This window comes from Loxodonta africana, chromosome 24 (genome assembly GCF_030014295.1).
Source record: "Loxodonta africana isolate mLoxAfr1 chromosome 24, mLoxAfr1.hap2, whole genome shotgun sequence".
In the NCBI taxonomy this organism is placed as follows: domain Eukaryota; kingdom Metazoa; phylum Chordata; class Mammalia; order Proboscidea; family Elephantidae; genus Loxodonta; species Loxodonta africana.
The window spans coordinates 20,818,973-20,839,274 of NC_087365.1; positions in this window are offsets into that span (position 1 = coordinate 20,818,973).

Genomic DNA, 20,302 nt, shown 5'->3' on the forward strand with positions numbered 1-20,302 from the left:
ATGGGGAAACCAAGGCCCAGCGCTTCAGAGCTCACATTCTTCCTGCCACACCATGATGCATTCAGCTACGTGAAAAATTATAAAAGGCATCAAGAACATCAGTCAGTTTTTCAATAAACTTCTCATCGCTTGAGGGATGCTGGTATATGATTCCTACTAGCACAATCAGGTCCCTTTAACTTATCTCAACACTGCCCATCTGTCAGCTTGTTGTACTGTGGTGGCTTGCGTGTTGCTATGATGCTGGAAGCTACGGCACTGATGTTTCAAATACCAGCAGGATTAGCCATGGTGGACAGGTTTCAATGGAACTTCCAGATTACGATGGATTAGGAAAAAAGGCCTAGTGATCTACTTCCAAAAATTAGCCAATGATCACAACAGAAAACTGCCCAATATTGTGCTGGAAGATGAGCCCCCTAGGTTGGAAGGCACCGCACAATATTCACAACAATGGACTCAAACATACCAAAAACCATGAAGACAGCTCAGAACTGGGTAATGTTTCATTCTGTTACACACACAGTCACCATGATTTGGAGCTAAGTCAACGGCACCAAACAACTGCATACTGCAAATGCAAATGTACTGCTCCTATCCAAGTTCTAGACCACTGTATTTCACCTGTGGGGTATACAAAACACTATGGCTGTATCACTTTCTTGTGGCTTATTTTTCAATGAAAGGACAGCTCCTTCTCAGCTACCTGAATGCTCACTGCAGAACCTCAAGTCCTTCAGCCACACGGGGTCGGTAGATCATGTCAGCAATTCCACCAGCAAAGGCACTAAAGCCTTCCTGGAGCTGCTCTCTTCCTGCTTTTGTGACACTTGATTCCCCCACAGGCCTCAAGATACGGAATTGAATGAAGCAGCTGATCTGCGAGGTGGTTGCAGCCCAAGGTCACTGGCTGGTGCCTCTCCTGGGAGGGTTTATTTTAGTCCTCAGCCCTCAGCAAGCTGCCCTTTCCCACCTGAGGACACCAAAGACAAAGTGACGGCTCCTCTTTTCATTTCAGAAAAGTAGCTAAGGACTTTTCAAACATAAACATTTCCATGGGCTTTAATCACTTTATTGATGTAGCCAAAAAAAAAAAATTAAAAAGGAACTTAAAACTGAATTCTTTTATTTATTTTTTTTCCTCCCTTTCTGAAGAAACAGATGAAATACAGCAAATATTTCCAACTGTTGGGGGTGGAGGGATGGAATTCATATTTCAGGTCTGGAAAAGCTTCGGAATAAAAACACCCAGCGCAAAATGGGTGTGGAACACGTGAGGGGACAAGAAATCCCGTCTCTGGGATGAGAAGTCCTTGCTGTCACCACCGCAATGGCCCTTGGGAAATGATACAAAAGCCACTTTAACAGTAATGGCTTAAACGGTAGTGGGCTCACAAACAACACGGAGGAAACCCAGTCAGAAGAATCTCAGAAATATAAAGGCAACTGCTAACATTTTAGATTGCTTTTCTACATGAACTGTTAGCATTTTTCCAGTTTCTTCAAACCTCAAGGGGAAATTGAGGCTGGAACAAATAACGCTGTTAATAAGAACTTTTAAAAGTTGGGCTGACAAAGAGGACAAGCCTTAAGCATTTCCTAGTGAGGAAAGATGACTTTTTTTTTTCAAATGTATCACACTTTATTTTTATGGTAAATGCTTTTCTTCTCCAACATTTTATGTTAAAAATAAAGTTGAATGATTTTTCTTTTTTAACAGTGAGCACTCCTATACCTACAACTTAGAATCTACAATTAATTTTTTTTTACTGTACTTGCTTTTTTTTTGATATCCAGCCCATTATCCATCTGTCTGTCCATCTGATAGGCCATCTTACTATTTCTTACGCCTTTCAAAGTAAATAAGTGGCAGAAATGGGTACACTTCACCCTTAAACTCTTCTATCGATGGCAATGTAATCTTTTTTAGTTGAAGATTGAGATTTTTCTAAGAAGGCATATAAGGAAAGTAAGTGAGGTTTCAAGGTTCAAGTTGAGGTAAAAATGAGATTCTGGCAAGGGATGGAGCTCTTTCCATGAAAACCAGGAAGAACAGTGTTTAGCAGAACACTGACCTTAGCAACTGTTGAGAAAGTTACCTTTCAAAAGTCATGGTGTTGGCCCCACACCCTTCCTTCCTCCTTCCAATCACTTTGAAAAGAGAAGGCCAATTGGCCATGAAGAGCAAGAGATAGCACAACAGAGAGCCACCCTGGCAATGCAAAGATTGTGGGGAAAAACCCTGCTGTTGGCCAAGGTGGAAAATTCTCTCTTCTGAGCCCTTTTTTTGCTCTGAAAAGGACATCTTTAGGGGGTGGAAATGTGCCCTTTTGGTATGAGGAATAAAGGGTTAGAGAATTCTCTCTCCCCTTTGTTGTCACTGTTTTCTCTCAATATTTCTCCACAAAATGAGAAAGGCAGGTGGGTATTTGGGGTTTGGATGTACCCACTACTTGGCAAATGAGTCCAACAATAAAGAGTAAGGGAAAAAAATGAAAAATGAGTGGAAGACTGGGCCTGGCCATTCAGAGCCTAAGCAGAAGACTTTAGATTTTCTTCTAAACTGTCCTGCCTAGCTTACCAGGTAAAAGAAGAGAGAGCCACTGTGCAGAAGCATACCCAGGAACTGATGGGGTATTCACACTAGAGCATTCGCAGAGCATGGCTAAAAAGGGGAAGATGCAATATAGCAGTGGCAGCAAAGGGACTACGTAGCAGGTGGTATTTTCCCAAAATACCTGCAGCATTCTAGTCTTACAATGAGACCTGAACACTCCTTCCATAGAGACGTAGACCCTTCAGCCCCTCTTGTGACTCACTTGTAATCAAAATGATGTGATGGAAATAATGCAGCATGACTTCCCAGGCCACGTCATTAAGTCAACTGGAATAATCGCTGGAGCCCTAAGCCACCATGCAAGCAGTCCAACAGCCTGTAAGCCACCATGCTGCAAGGAAGCCCACATTTGCCTATGAAAAGCATCTGAAGCAGCTGGGAGCTGCTTCAGATGCTTGCTCTTCCAACTTCAGCCACCACCTGAATGCAACCACATGAGACACCCCAAGTCAGAACCATATAGCAAGCCCTCCCCAAACTCCTGACCCACAGAAAAAGTGAGAGAGATAAAAAGGGGACTGTTGTTGTTTCAAGCCACTACATTTTAGTGATTTCTCACGCAGCAATAGATAACCAGAACAGACTGCAACATATAAACTGGATCATGGTAATACCTTGTTTCATATACTGCAAAATCTAAGCCTTTGAGCTTGCTATCAGTTTGGCCAATAACTATCTTCTTCAACATGTACTTAGCACTTCAGCCTCATCAGTTGACATGCAAGTACCCAAATTTTTCTAGAATCTCCCCCTCCCCCCACATGCATATACATACATGTTTTTCCATTGACTGGAATGTCTTCCTTCCCTTTTTAAAATCTATCTACATTCTACCCTTCATTCAAGACCCAGTTTCTTCCAAAAAGTGACCTTAGAATTATTTATTTATGAAGGTTATCAGTGAGATCTTAGCTGCCAAACCCAATCATAACTCTTGCCTAAACCAAAAAAAAAAAAAAAATGTTGCCGTTGAGTGGATTCCGACTCATGGCAACCCTACAGGAAGGAGTAGAACTGGCCCACAGGGTTTCCAGGAGTGTAATCGCTACAGAAGCAGACTGGCACATCTTACTCCCTCAAAGTAGATGGTGGGCTTGAACCACCAACCTTTTAGTTACCAGCCAAGTGCTTAACCACTGTACCACTTAAAAAAAAAAAGTTGCCGTCGAGTCAATTCCAAATCATAGCAACCCTACAGGACAGAGTAGAACTGTCCTATAGGGTTTCCAAGGAGTGGCTGGTGGATTGAAACTGGCAACCTTTTGGTTAGCAGCCAAACGCTTAACCACTGAGCCACCAGGACGCCATCGCACCACTAAACCAAACCCAAACCCAGCGCCGTCGAGTCGATTCCGACTCATAGCGACCCTGTAGGATAGAGTAGAACTGCTACTAGGGCTCCTTAGTTCTTGCCTGCAGGGCAGTAAATCCAAAAAAACGAAAGCAGCAATGGCTCATCAAGGACAAAGCACTTCATTTTCTTTGTCCAGCAGTGCAGCCTCATTTCTTTATCAAACAGGCTTAGCACATGGGAGAAGCACTGAGAAAGTTTCTCATCTCAAAGAAAGTAGGTCCCTCACCAGAATTTTCTACAGTATATGAAAGTTGCACTGTCCATGTGAACTAGATGAGCTGAAAGTATAAAATACACACCAAATTAAAAAAAAAAAAGATATAAAATATCTCATTAATAATGTTTATTTGATTAAATGTTGAAATGATAGTAATTTGGGTAAAATGAGTTAAATATATTATTAAAATTAATTTCAGCTGTTACTTTTTTAATGAAACTAAAGTTTAAAATGCATATGGGGCTCACATGATATTTCTATTGGGCCCTGCTGATTTAGAAGAGCAAGTGGACAATTGTGAACTTTTGTGTTAGACGGAATTGAAGGTGCTGAATGAAACACCACATGGTTCTCTAAAAAAATCTGTGAAAACGAAATACTTTTAAAGGTAAATGTTAGGAAACAAAATAAGAAAGAACAGTTAAAAGAGCTAAGGATGAAAAATAGTAAAATTAGTAGGCATGCTTGGAAATACTTCTAGTCAGAATAATCACCAGTCATACAATATCTTGCTTCTTTTCCAGGGCCACTGAAATCATTATGCATGATGGCATCCCTCTAAGGAAAGCTGTAAAATTTCAGATTTTACTGTTCTAACTCTAATCTATGTAGAAACTCTATAAGCTGAAAATTATGCAGGTGGCTCTCTCAATACTGCAATCACTTTAGGACTTAGAAGTTTGAAGGAATAGGTAACCACATCCTCAAGGGAAGGAAATGAACTTACGCAGCTTCTGAGAGTGCTCAACTTACACTAGGAAATGGCCTCAGTAGGAGAACATGGGCCTCAGGAGTAAGGAAGCGCATGTGCAATGACACATTGCTTGCTAGAGTGGACCATCTCAGTGTTCTCCTAGGCTCCATAGGATCCATTTAACTGTCCCGTGTGGCCATCTCCCAGTCTTTGTGTGCTCTGCTTCTAAGAGTGATGCCTTCCTATATTTCTTCAGCCAGACATCCTTCAACCAAGGGAGCTGCATCACCTGGAGTTGCAGGGAGCGGGAGTACCTGGAAGTGTACAGCTCCTCTCCCACCTGCCCACAGCCACTGACTGATAATGCAGGAATGTGAAAGTCAGCTCCCTTGCCTTGAGCAGGGATAGACTCCAACAGTCATTATGCTGTAGAGCTTCCCCTGGGATCAGGCTGAGGTAGGAACTTTGCTTGAATCATTCACCTGTTTGGCTTCTTTCTTTTCCCTTCCTTTTCCCCACTCATCACTAATATCTCCTGGGAACACTGCCCTAATAACCACTTGCACAGGAATCCTCACTTTAGGGTCTGCTTCTGGGAGCTAAACCTAAGACACTTGGCATGTAAGAATGCGCTCTAAGAAAATGCAAAACCACAGATTTTTTACATTGTTATACCATGGATGAGAATTTTTATAACACTTAAGAGTTGGAAATAACTGCAGCATCTACAGCTTAATAAATGAGAGATATCTCTGTTTCTAAAGAGCATTTTAGCAGACCTAGAACATAGGCTTAAAATCTAGAAAAGAGATGTTGATAGCTGGTACAATGTAATATATATATTATTGTATATGCGTATATACATATAGGCACAGTGGTTAAGAGCTCAGCTGCTAGTGAAAGAGCTGGCAGTTGGAATTCACCAGCAGCTCCTTGGAAATCCTATTGGGCAGTTCTACTCTGTCCCATAGCATCACTATGAGTTGGAATTGGCTCAGCGGCGACAGGTTTGCTTTGGTGTGGTTATATACATAATTTTTTAACCAGGTATCAGATAAGTCAGGATAGCATATGAGGCTCCAAGTAGAGGTCAAAAGAAAGAGAAGTCAACATTAAACCTTGGTGAGCTTCATACCCGACACTAACATTATAAATGGTGTATATAATGAATATTTAATAAAAGCCATTTAAAATTATTTAGAAAAGAAGAAATCACCCCCAATATTAGGTAAGTTTACCGAAAGAGTAGTATATTTTCCAAACTAAAATATCACAAGGAATAAGTTATCAAAGGTTGTTTCTTTCTTTTAGTGAAACTAGAAGAAAGCTTCTGGTGTAACTGGACTAACAATTCCTCTTTACTCAGAGTCACCCTGGAGCTAGAAATGTAAGGGTGAGGATAATTCATCCAAAAATAGTCATTTTGTTGTCTATATTAGGATTTTTGATTTTAGGAGCTTCGTGCCTAACACCAATAAAAGTTACGTTGAATGTGGCATAAATATGCAAGATCTAGTTACTCTTTATGCCATTATGGTAAGAATTAAATATATTCTGAATGCCTATTGTGGACATGCTAGGCGTAAAAGAACACGTAGAACTAGCATACAGCCAGGACTGGTGACTGTTGGAATCATAGGGAACTAAGGCAGACATTCAAGACAAAACCAGAGTGTTCAGATTCCAGATTCTAGATGTTACTAATTTTGAGTATGGGAAGACATTATAAAAGAATCAGACTTCAGTTTACCATGTATTAAAATAAATAAATAAATAACTCTCACAATTCAAGATATCCAAAAAATTGAATAGTGCTAGAGGCAAAATATTTTTATTTTTAGGGGAATGGAAAGAAACATAGAAAACATTTTCTCTTTGGGAGGAGGGCAAAACTACAGCAAAGAATAAACCAAGTGACAGTGGGGTGTTAAATCCAATTAGATTGTATTAGGTGTACAGATGGGAGAGGAGCAACACACTATATTTGTTGTCTAAGGGGACCCAGTGCCATTCAAAGCCTTTGTTAAATCAAGTGTACAGCATTTATATCACTTAATATGGAAGAATTTATTCTCTGCACTTTTTAAAATATTTTAAAAATAACTTCTAAGCTCTCTCTCTTTTTTTTTTTTTTTGACTCTTAAATCAGTGTTTATACTCACAGAGCAAGTAATTCTTCAGAGGAACTAGCTGATGAAAAAAAATGACCTATTTAAGGACAATACAACTATTATACAGGGAAAGTAGAGAGTCCAGAAAAATATAATGAAGGAGTAAAAAGCAGATGATGTGTCTACATTGATTTAAGTTCCTGCGGAGTTATTCAGCCCCAACTCTGCTGTCCACTAAGACATGGTTGATGAGTCATCCTTGGAGAGTCGTAAACTATAGTTCACTTGACTAAAAATAGGTAGGAACATTCAATAATAAATCTACTTGCTTGGTATTCTCATGTCATCATTAAATACTGATTACTTGGAGAAGTGTTAGGTTGCGTGTCTCTTCCCTCTCTTCACAGAAAAGCTGGAAGAAAATCAGCCACAGGCACCGCTGGAAGATAATGAGGTGTCAGACAGGACATGCAAGATGCTGAAGAAAGTAACAGTGATTTTAAACGCCTGGGACCTGGAGCTCACCTAGCTGGAGGAAGAGCAAAGTAGCTAGTTACCTTTTTCATGTGCTCACTACAAAATTATTTATTTCCGTGAAGTAAGAGATGATACATAATCCATTTTTTTTTTTTTTACTTACGACTTATAGAATACAGCAATTTGATTAAAGGGTCAGAAAAGAAGACACTCTAGGGTTCTGGCTCTGGAAGAAGCTTTCGCAAGTTATGGTTTATAAAGAAATAGAGTATCATCTAAAGATATTTCTGGTTCCCTTTTAGTATATATATAAAAGTTTGTAGAATGGAACTTCAGGAGTACTGGAAGAACTTATTTACATCATCCCATAGGCGGTTCCCATAAAATGGAGGGTTCTAGCTGTAAATGAACATAATTTTGATCTTTCATATCAGTGGGAATCTTCTTAAACAAAATCTGTATAGGACTGAAAATTGGTCACATACCTTTCTCCTCAGAAAGAGTTGTAGAGAACCGTAACTGAATAAAATCTGACACCTTATAAACACTGGCAATATTACCACAGGCAGAAAGGAGAAAATCTAGCAAACAGTGAAATGCACAAGATTGATAGTGGAATTAAGAAACTCTAACCCACATCAAGGAAAACATTTGGGAATCAATTTTGAGAAGCATTTCAAAAACAGAGGAAAAAAATGAAGGGATCCATCTTACAGACTGAAAGCTCTAGAACCCCACCACAGCACCTCTGCGCTGCAGGCAGCAGGGTACTCACCAGGCGGCTCTGGAACGACTGCAAACGATGTCCACTTAGTCAGGCTCGCAACGCCGTCCTCTGTGAAGCAAGTAGACACAGAAAAGAAAAATCAATGTAGAGGACTTTCAGAGTTCTCAAAGAGAGAACCAGCCCTTTACACTTCAAAATCAGAATCTATAATATTAAAAAAAAAAAAAAAAACACAGAAAAATGCATTAATAAATTAGTGACACATTTCTAAGCAGATGACAACAGCATTCAGTCATAAATTCAGAAGTATCACTGCTACATCCAGTCTACAGGGCACATATACCCCTCTCCGAAACTGCTAATCTACTATTCAGCCTCTTAATCTGTCAAAATAATTAAGCAGTAGTTGAACAACATGGCTATCTAAAATATTCTAGAAGTAAACATGAATTGCCTTTTTCAGAATAAAACTATAATGTCCTTAGATGAACTGTAACTGAAAAAAAAAAAATCTTTCAAAGAAGATCAGTGCTGAATAGAAAAGATTTACAATAAAGTTGTATCTATTTACAAAAAGTCATAAGGAGCCTGAAGGTGCAGTTAAGCCCTCGGCTACTATCAAAAACATTGGTGGTTTGAACCCACCCAGTAGCTCCATGGGAGAAAGACCTGGCAATCTGCTTCTGTAAAGATTACAGTCAAGAAAACCCTATGGGGAAGTTCTACTCTGTCGTATGGGGTCACTATGAGTTGAAAACAACTCAACAGTATCCAACAACAACAAAAAGTCATTATTTTAGATGATTGTTTTTTGTATTATCTAAGTTAATAAGTTGTTTATGTTGATTCTGGATTGGACATTGGATTTCTGGTTTAGCTGAAATTAAGCATCTTTCCAAGACGAAAAAAAAAAAAATTTCTATCAAGTCGGTTCTGACTCATGGTGACCCCATGTATGTTAGAGTAGAATGGTGCTCCATAAGCCTTTCAGTGGCTGATTTTTCAAAAGCAGACAGCTAGCCATTTCTTCTGAGGTGCTTCTGGGTAGACTTGAACTGCCAACCTTTCAGAGAGCAGACAGCCTGTGTTAACTACTTGCACCACCCAGGGGCTCCTTTCAACATGTAGTGGGGAAAAAAACTTTTAGGTGGTATCTGAAGCACGTAGAAGTAGGAGGAAGCCTATGTGCATTTGGGGAGAAGGTGGAGGCAGAAAAATTGGCAATAGAGACATGGGAGAATGATGTCTGTAAAGTCTGAAAACCTTGGAATTGGTGAAGGCCACCTCTATGTATGGAGAGGTGTAGAGCAGAGTCCCTTAGTAAGGTCCCAGGTACAACGGTACTCTGCAATGCAAGACTAAATCCATTATTTAAAAAGGAGAAATCTGGGTCTACCTGGACAGATGTAAAAAACCCTCAGGTCATAGTATTAATTTTTAAAAATTTGAGCAGTGTAGTAATAAACATACTATGATCCCATTGTATTAAAAACAAATCCCACAAATCTATATGTGAACACACAGACATGTGGAGAAAGAACAAGAAACTCTTCAGTGTGGCTACCTCTGGGGATCCAGAATTGAAAGGAGGTAAAAAGGGGGCATTTGGATTTTACTCTACACCCTTATGTAATATTTCACCATGAAATATATTACTTTTATCATTAAAATTGAAAGGAAAATGAATCCAACTCATCCCAAAACTTTCTATATACAGAAATGTTCCACTTCACATATACAGAGGTACATGGGTCATACACACTGACTTTACCGTTACAGTGAATATGTACTATGATTCTGATTCTAGGCATGGATTGCTTTGTCCTATTTAATCCATATAAAAATCTAAAATGTATGTACTGTGATTACTACCACTTTTTGTTAAGAGGAAACTGAGATGCTGGGTGAATAATAAAGAATCACACAGGACCCTGACCCATGTTTAGCCCGTGTTACCACCTCTTCCCCAGCATTTAGCACATTTTCAATATGACATTTATATTCGTTAGGATGTATTTTTTTTTTTTTTTAACGTGAGACAGTAAGTTTCACCAGGGCAGGGATTATGTATGCACTGAAAACCATTATGTATATCCCGAGCACCTAGCACAGTGTCTGGCACATAGGAAGTGCTTCAATAAACCTTTGTTGAATGGATGAATAATTAAGTGGCCCACCTAGAGCCGGAAGTTAAGCTACATAATTGTTTTACACCTCTGGGGGCTAGGAGACATGCCAAGTGCCAAAAAGCTCATTAATTAATGACTCTGCCATGCTCTTCACTTTGAGAAACCACTTGCCACTTAAGCCTTTTTGTAACCAAAGACTTACGAATCAGACTTATGTTTTCCCTTCCCTTCTCTTACTCCCTAGTGACCATTCAGCATAAAAGTCTGCACTGTTCCATAGACTTCTGTAATTATGTGCATGGCTAGGGCAACATTTGGTAAAGTCAGTGTTAAAATACTTAATGACAAGAAATGAAGCAGTATAGGCAGCTATCATGAACTATTTGGCTATTGGGACATTGTAGGTAAATTATTGCAATTGATTTGGTGGTGTGACTCAAAGCCTCAACTTATTACCCTAGTATTAAAGGGCATAAATGGGGTATAAAAGGGTAAAGGGGAGACTATGTACATGGGTGTGTGTGTGTATGTGTGCTTCTGTGTGCCTCTGAATATTTATTTGGTCTTTAAAAAGCAGATTTTTTTTTTCCATAACATAGAAGGAAATCTAGTAGTCAAACAAACAAAATCCCCAAATCCTAAAATTTTATTGGTGCTGGTGGTAACAAAAAATTTTTTATATTCAACAAAGGTGTCAAGACCACTCAATGGGAAAAATAGTCTGTTGAACAAACTATGCCACGAGAACTAGATAAAATAATGAGGCTTGACCCCTCCCTCAGACTATAAAGAAGTAACTAGCTCAAAATGGGTCAGAGACCTAAATATAAGAGGTAAACTTCCAGAATAAAACACAGGGGTAAATCTTTGTGACCCCTGGTTAGGCATGGTTTCTTAGCTAAGACACTAAAAGCACAAGGAACAAAAGAAAATAAAAGAAATGGGCTTCAAAGGACACCTCCAAGAAAGTGAAAAGACAAGCACAGAACAAGATAACATTTTTTGGAAATAATTTGTCTGATAAGGGCTTGTATCCAGAAGTATATTAAGAACTCTTACAACTCAACAATAAAAAGCCACATAACCCAATTTTAAAAATGGGCAAATGATCTTAACAGTCATTTCTTAAAAAAGATTTTAAAATACATGAAAAGATGCTCAATATCATTAGGCATCTGGGAAAGGGAAATCAAAGCTACACCCTCTAGGATAGCTGTAATCGAAGACAAATAAGGAGTTCTGACAAGAATGTCGGGAAATGGAAACCCTCAGAGATTGCTTGTGGGAATGAAAAATGGTGCAATAACTTTGGAAAACAGTCTGGTAGTTCCTCAGATGGTTAGACATAGAGTCATCCATCATACGATCCAACAACTCCACTCCTAAGGATATACTCAGGAGAAATGAAAACATACGTCCACACAAAAACTTGTACATGAATGTTCATATCAGCATTATTCATAACAGCCAAAAAGTGGAAGCAATCCACTAGTCCGTCAACTGATGAATGGATAAACTAAATGTGGTATATCCATAAAATGGAGTATTATTTGACAATAAAGAGGACTAAAGGACCAATACATGTGACAAAGTAGACAAACCTTAAAGAAATTATGCTGAGTGAAATAAGCCAGTCACAAAAGACCACGTATTATATTTTTCCATTTATATGAAATGTTCAGAATAGGAAAATTCAGAAACAGAAAGCACATGAGTGACTGTCTAAGGCTGTAGAGAAAATGGAGAACGGAGTGACTGCCAGTGAGTCTGGAATTTATTTTGGGGGTGATGAATATGTTGTAAAATGAGATAGTGATGATGGCTGCACAGCTCTGTAAATATACTGAAAAACATTGAATTGTACGCTTCACAATTTTATGTAGGTGAATTTTATGGTAGGTGAATTAATCTCATTAAAGCCTTTCTTTTTTTTAAAAGGCTAAATTTCAATGAGTTTGCCAGTAAATATTACTAGGTGTCTTTCTAAAATGACAAAGTATTAATTTGTATTCTTCAGGAAAACACAGTAAGTGGTGAATATTTACATTTAAAAAAACTTACTATTTTAGTTCTCATGGGGCTGCTTGTGATAGGAAATACACAACTATGTGTTCACCCTTGCCAAAGAGGAACACATCTCAGAGCTGCCTCCAAACCATAAGAAAGCCCCACCATCTTACCTCAGACCACTACCAGTGATGCCACAGTGTTTGAGATATGGTCTTATTTCAAAGCAACAGAAAACTTTAGCCAAGGCTGAAGTTTTTATTTCTCAGTGGGTGCCAGCGAAAGGGGTCCTCCAAGTATTTGAGCGTAACATGGCCAGGCTTGATTTTGTGAGTCTATATACTGAACACAAAACTCTTGGCATTTAATGGCCTCCTCAAGACATTCATTATTGAGATTTTTGTTTTCAAGGGAAGAATAACTGGGCAAAACTGAAGCCCAACAGAGATCATTGCATTCTAATAACCTATTAAATGTAGAAATTAGTGTTTTAAAAACAAACTATTAAAGAGCAGTTGTGTCTGTTTGTGCAGTGTTAAGAAACCGACTCAAACCTTTGTATCTGAAATCAATAACCATTTCTCTTGGTCCATATGTGAGCTCAAGAGAGACAAAGAGGGCAGGCCGGATGAATAAGCAACGTTCAAGCCTCTTCTTACGTCCCATTCGCTTATATAGCATTGAGCAAAGCAGGTCATGTGGTCAAGCCCAGATTGAAGAGGTGAAGAAAGGGTCTCTTCCTGACGGCACATGGTACATTTCACACGCATGGATGGAGGGAGAAGGCCTTGTAGCCATTTTATCAGCCGACCACAGCATTGTTTCCCAAAGCAGCACAAACTCCCACCGAAGGTGGAGGTCTTCACCCAGTGGCGCTAACCACGCCTGGCTTTCGTCCAGTATAATCGAGCCGTAGACGTGAGACACAGAGTGTTGGCAAAGTGAAAGCCATTATTATTATTTATAGAAGACAAACAGTAAAAAATGGCAGTTTTATTCCTGCTTGGACGTCTGAGGCAAGTCCGTGCGTGTAACTCAGATAGACACAGAGTTTACGGCTTCCGTAAAAGTCACCAAATGGAATTATAGGTTCAAAAAGGTAAATGGGCCAAAAGGACATCTTGTTACCCCAAAGAGTATCATATCACAACATTAACAGTAACCATATCTTGGAAATAAGTTTCATCCGTGCAATCACATTTGATATTTTCACATACGGAGTTAATATGTCTAAGCTTCCTCATGCACTCAACAAATATTTTTTGAGCACCTATTGTGTGCCAGACACTATTCTTGGCTCTGGGGATACGGCACACTTTATGTTAACAAAACAGGTGAAATGCCCGATTCTCATTGAACCCACAACTTCCAATTCTCTCTCAGTCAGGCCCACTGAGACTAAGCTCCCATTCTGAAAGTCAACTGTGCCCCGTAATATAACTTAACACAGGAGCGACAACCACCACAGTCACAGTCCTGGGGATTATCCAGATATGTACACCAGGTGGTAGGAATCTTGAGGGCCATCTGATAGTTCTGCCTATGACACCTAGTAGCTACTAGCATACATTTGTCATCTGTGTTAGTCAGGCTGGGAGCTGAGGTAATGTAACAAGAAAAGCTACACTGGTCAGCAGAAAGGCGACGTGGATGTTAAACCAGAGGGTGCGTTTTTCCCAAGTCTCCTGTTCATCAACTAAAGTAGTTAATGTTCTTGGGACTCTGCCAAATTCTAAATCTGTATGAGGTACTTCTTTCCTTTAGCTTAAACTAAACCTTATGAAACTTGATGTATAGAAAAATGACATTATAAAGAAAAGGAGAGAGAAAAAAAAAAAAAAAAAGCAAAAACACGCCCAGTTCCCAGAAGGACTTTATTTTTTTTATTAAGACAGAGTATCCAAATGACACCATAGGCTAAATTTTAAAAATTGAATTCCTTTATATTTTCTACACATTGTCACCATTTTAACTGCTCTTTCATTCAAGTGACTAGGTTATTTGGAAATTATGTAGAGACAACATATATGTATAACCACACTAATACTTAAAGGAAATGGCTACCTCAATACATCGACTAGCATATGGCGTATCAGTTAAGATTTTTATTACAGGAAAAAATGAATTCTCCCTTTAAACACAGGCTTGATTAGAAAGCAAAACTGCCTGACAAGTTCAAAAGACGCCAAGTAAATAATAATAATAAATAATTACGGAGAAATCACTATACCCACATGCTATGTTCAGCGTTTCATGTATCTTAACTCATTAAACCTCACCACACTTTGAGAAGTAGTCATTTTCTAAAGATGAAAAATCGAGGCACAGAGTACTTACATCATTTACCCAAAGTCACATTACCATATCTGACTACAAACGCTGGCCATCTGGCTCCAGAACCCTTCCTTTTACCACCCATTCATCCTCCCGGGCTTTCACATTGTGACACAGGGGCACAAGGTGGTGGTCAAGTCCATGTTCATTGCACTTGGACAGACCTGACTGATGTCCATGATCAAGGGGAGAGTGGGACCTGCAGCCCAGGAAAGGGGTGTCTTTTTGTAACTCACATAAAGACACCACATGTACCAGCAGCAGCCTTGTTCAAGCAAGCCTATGAAGTTATCTAAAAAAAGAACACAGGAATTCCTCTACTTCCTGCATCTTTATTTGGAAGGGGAGAGCGATTCCTTTTTCTCTCTTTTTTACTTCCTCTAAATCATCTTCCATAATCCTCCATTTTGAAATTGAGAGACCATGAAAGAATGAGAATACAAGCAAAAGCTAACTCTAGAAGCAAACAAGAAAAACCATTGGCTCCCTTCCCTCTTCTAGAAAAGAAAATCAGCCTCCCTCTAGTAACAAGAAAGGAGAGTTCTGAAGTTCCATAGCCTCGGATCCTTTTCATCAATTCCATCCACCTGTGCAAAGGCAACATGGAACCTGGTGCCACCAGTCAGATAGCAGAGACCCCACAAGACCCATGGTTAGCAGCCGTAGTACTAGGTCACTGGAGGTGGAGCTGGGGTAGGGAGTATAACATTAAATCTTCACATTTGCATTAAAGGCACCTTTGCTTTCAATGACTCATTTCCAGACGGTTGGGCAAGCCCGTGTGTCAGATGATATTTACTCATTGATCTTTTCTGGTACTTGCAAGGTGCCATCCAAAGACTGTTACCACGCCAGGGGCTTCTCCCTAAGGAGGTGAGAGACTAGACCCGTGCTTTAATGAGGCCTCTTTATGTCCTTCTACTATTCCATCCCAGCTCTGATGTCCTGCTGGTCATATAGCAGATATCACAAAAACACAAATTTGCTTTGTCAGAGAAACCTCCCTTTAATCTGATGCTTTGTTTTGGTATTTGTTTCAGGTCTTGGCTTTAATAGGGTTTTATTTGTCAGAATTGCTCATGCTACATAATTTGACTGAAAATAACCATGCATTGCAGCCAGAACACTCAAATATGGTTGAGATGAAACATAAAGCTCAAGGTCCTTGCCAGCTTGCATTCATCAGTGATCCCTGGGAACATTCAAGCAGGGTTTTAGTTCCAGAAACCTGGATATATGCCAACCCAGGTAATTATTCTCTGCCTACCTAATTTCCCCAGGCAATTTTAATTGAAAGTGGCTTTATCCTTCACCTCTGTTCTAATCTTCTCTGAAGTGTCCCTGTGTCCTGCTTCTTCCCTCTACCACAGGCTGAGCTGATTTCTTTATGAAGATTAAGTTGAAAAAAAAAAAGTTTCTGAATTTCCCAAGAGGAAAAATATCAGATAAATATAAGCCATTTAATTAGTCTCAGACCAGGATTCTGAGTACCATTGGCAGTGGTTGCCAGATATTCCCCCTTGCTGCCTAACCTTATGAAAAGTTTCTTTTGTGCCTAGAAACACAAAACTTTTCTTTACTGAAAAACTGAACAAAACAAAACAAAACAAAAAAGGCATGGGGAGGAAAAAGGTAGAGGGAGACACTGGGATTATTTTACTAAAAACTATCTTGAAATGATAACAATAATAACAACAACAAAAAAACTCTCTTCCCTGTTCTTTTTCAAATAAATGATTTAGAGTTAGGAGAAAAAAAAAAAATGTACCATTTAACATAAACGGAGAAAATACCGAAGTTGTCAAGGATTTTGTTTTACTTGGATTCACAATCAATGCCCATGGAAGAACCAGTCAAGAAATCAAATGATGTATTGCACTGGGCAAATCTGCTGCAAAGACCTCTTGTAAGTGTTAAAAAGCAAAAATGTCACTTCGAGGACTAAAGTGCACCTGACCCAAAAACCAAAAAACTAAACCTGTTGCAGTCCAGTTGATTCTGACTCCTAGTGACCTTATAGGACAGAGTAGAACTGCCCTGTAGAGTTGCCAAGGAGTGGCTGGTGGATTCAAACTGCCAATCTTTTGGTTAGCAACCAAGCTCTTAACCACACCATGGTATTCTCCATCACCTCATATGCATGCAAAAGCTGGACAATGAATAAGGAAGACCAAAGAAGAATCGATACCTTTAAATTATGGTGTTGGCAAAGAATATTGAATATATCATGGACTGCCAGAAAAACCAACAAGTCTATCTTGGAAGAAGTACAACTATAATGCTCCTTGGAAGCAAGGATAGCAAGACTTTGCCTCATGTACTTTGGCCATGTTTTCAGGAGGTACCAGTCCCTGGAGAAGGACATCATGCTTGGCAAGGTAGAGGGGTCATCGAAAAAGGGGAAGACCCTCAATGACATAGACTGACACAGTGGCTGCAACAATGGGCTCAAGCGTAGCAACAATTGTGAGGATGGTGCAGGACCGCGCAGTGTTTCGTACTATTGTACACAGGGTTGTTATGAGTGGGGATCTACTCGACAGCACCTAACAACAACAAACATAGGAATGTCTCAAGTTCAATAAAAATGCAACAGAAATATACTTTTTATTACTTTCAACAAGCATGAGCTTAAACCAGCGCTGTCCAATAAAAAAACAATGAGAGCCACACATTCAAGTTATATATGTAATTTCAAATTTTCCAGGTCCCTGGATGGCACGAGGGGTTTGCGCTCAACTATGAACCTAAGGGCTGGTGGCTTGAACTTATCCAGTGGTACCATGTAAGAAAGGCCTGGGAATCTGCTTCTGTAAATATTACAGCCAAGAAAACCCTATGGAGCAGTTCTACCCTGCAACACTTGGGGTCACCACGAATCAGAATCGACTCGATGGCAATGGGTTTGGTTTTTAGCAGACCGTTAAAAAGTAAAAGAGACATGTACTACTCAGCAATAAAAAGGAAAGAACTACTGATACACACAACGACTTAAATAGGTCTCAAGGGAATTTTGCTAAGTGAAAAAAACTACATCTCAAGAGCTAATCTCAAAAGGCTACATACAATATGATTCCATATATAACATTTTTGAAATGACAGAATTTTAGAAATGGAGAACAGATTAGTAACTGCCAGGGATTAGGGAGGAAGGGAAAGAGGGAGGTAGGTGTGTCTATAAAACAGTAGTACAAGGGATCCTCGTGATGAAACCGTCCTGTATCGTGACTATGAGGTGGTCATGCGAATCTACACAAGTGATTAAATTGCATATAATTATTTGCACCTACACACACACGCCCCCATGTGTTTGTCAGTTTGTCGTACTGTGGGGGCTTGTGTGTTGCTGTGATGCTGGAAGCTATACGACCGGTATTCAGACACCAGCAGGGTCACCCATGGAGGACAGGTTTCAGCTGAGCTTCCAGACTAAGACAGACTAGGAAGAAGGACCTGGCAGTCCACTTCTGAAAAGCATTTGCCAGTGAAAACCTTATAAACAGCAGCAGAACATTGTCTGATATAGTGATGGAAGATGAGCCCCCCAGGTTGGAAGGCACTCAAAAGATGACTGGGGAAGAGCTGCCTCCTCAAAGTAGAGTCGACCTTAATGACGTGGATGGAGTAAAGCTTTCAGGACCTTCATTTGCTGATGTGGCAAGACTCAAAATGAGAAGAAACAGCTGTGAACATCCATTAACAGAACAATATCATCAATATCACACACAAGCAAAATTCTGCTGAAGATCATTCGAAAGTGGCTGCAGCAGTATATCGACAGGAACTGCCAGAAATTCAGGCCGGTTTCAGAAGAGGACGTGGAACCAGGGATATCATTGCTGATGTCAGATGGATCCTGGCTGAAAGTAAAGAATACCAGAAGATGTTTACCTGTGTTTTATTGATTATGCAAAGGCATTTGACTGTGTAGATCATAACAAACTATGGATAACACAGCGAAGAATGGGAATTCCAGAACACTTAATTATACTCATGAGGAACCTTTACATAGATCAAGAGGCAGTTGTTCGGACAGAACAAGGGGATATTGATTGGCTTAAAGTCAGGAAAGGTGTGCGTCAGGGTTGTATTCTTTCACCATACCTATTCTATCTGTATGCTGAACAAATAATCCGAGAAGCTGGACTATATGAAGAAGAACGGGGCATCAGGATTGGAGGAAGACTCAATAACAACCTGCGTTATGCAGATGACAAAACCTTGCTTGCTGAAAGTGAAGAGGACTTGAAGCACTTACTAATGAAGATCAAAGACAACAGCCTTCAGTCTGGATTACACCTCAACATAAAGAAAACAAAAATCTCACAACTGGACCAATGAGCAACATCATGATAAATGGAAATAAGATTGAAGTTGTGAAGGATTTCATTTTACTTGGATCCACAATCAACAGCCATGGAAGTAGCAGTCAAGAAATCAAAAGGTGCATTGCGTTGGGCAAATCTGCTGCAAAGGACCTCTTCAAAGTGCTGAAGAGCAAAGATGTCACTCTGAAGACTAAGGTGCGCCTGACCCAAGCCATGGTATTTTCAATTGCATCATATGCATGTGAAAGCTGGACAATGAATAAGGAAGACCGAAAAAGAGTTGACGCCTTTGAATTGTGGTGTTGGCGAAGAATATTGAATATACCATGGACTGCCAAAAGAACGAACAAATCTGTCTTGGAAGAAGTACCACCGGAATGCTCCTCAGAAGCAAGGATGGAGAGACTGCGTCTTACATACTTTGGACATGTTGTCAGGAGGGATCAGTTCCTGGAGAAGGACATCATGGTTGACAGAGTATTGGGCCAAAGGAAAAGAGGAAGACCCTCAATGAGGTGGGTTGACACAGTGGCTGCAACAATGAGCTCAAGCATAACAGGGATTGCCAGGATGGCTCAGGACTGGGCAGTGTTTCGTTCTGTTGTGCATAGGGTCGCTATGAGTCGGAACCAACTCGACAGCACCTAACAACAACAACAACACACACACATGCAATGAGTGCATGTAAAACTGGTGAAATGTGAATAAGGTCACCAGATTACATCAATGTGAATCTCTGGTTGTGATACTGCATTATGGTGTTGCGAGATGCTATCAATGAGGAAAGCCGGGTGATGGGTATACTAGTTCTCTGTATACCTTAGAACTACATGTGAATATATAATCATCTTAAAATAAAAAATGGAAAAAAAGAAACAGGTGAATTTAACCTCAATAATGTATTTTATTTTATTCCATATATGTAATCTGCCGAAAAAGACTTCTTCGAAGTGTTAAAAAGCAAACATGTCACCTTGAAGACTGAGGTGTGCCTGATCCAAGCCTTGGTGTTTTCAATCACCTCATATGCACGTGAAAGCTGGATGATGAATAAGGAAGACCAAAGAACTGACACCTTTGAGTCGTGAGGTTGGAGAAGAATACTGAATATACCATGGACTGCCAAAAGAACGAACAAATCTGTTTTGGAAGAAGTACAACCAGAATGCTCCTTAGGAGCAAGGATGGCAAGATTATGTCTCACATACTTTGGACATTTTATCAGGAGGGGTCAGTCCCTGGAGAAGGACATCATGCTTGGTAAAGCAGAGGGTCAGTGAAAAAAAAGGAAGACACCCTCAACGAGA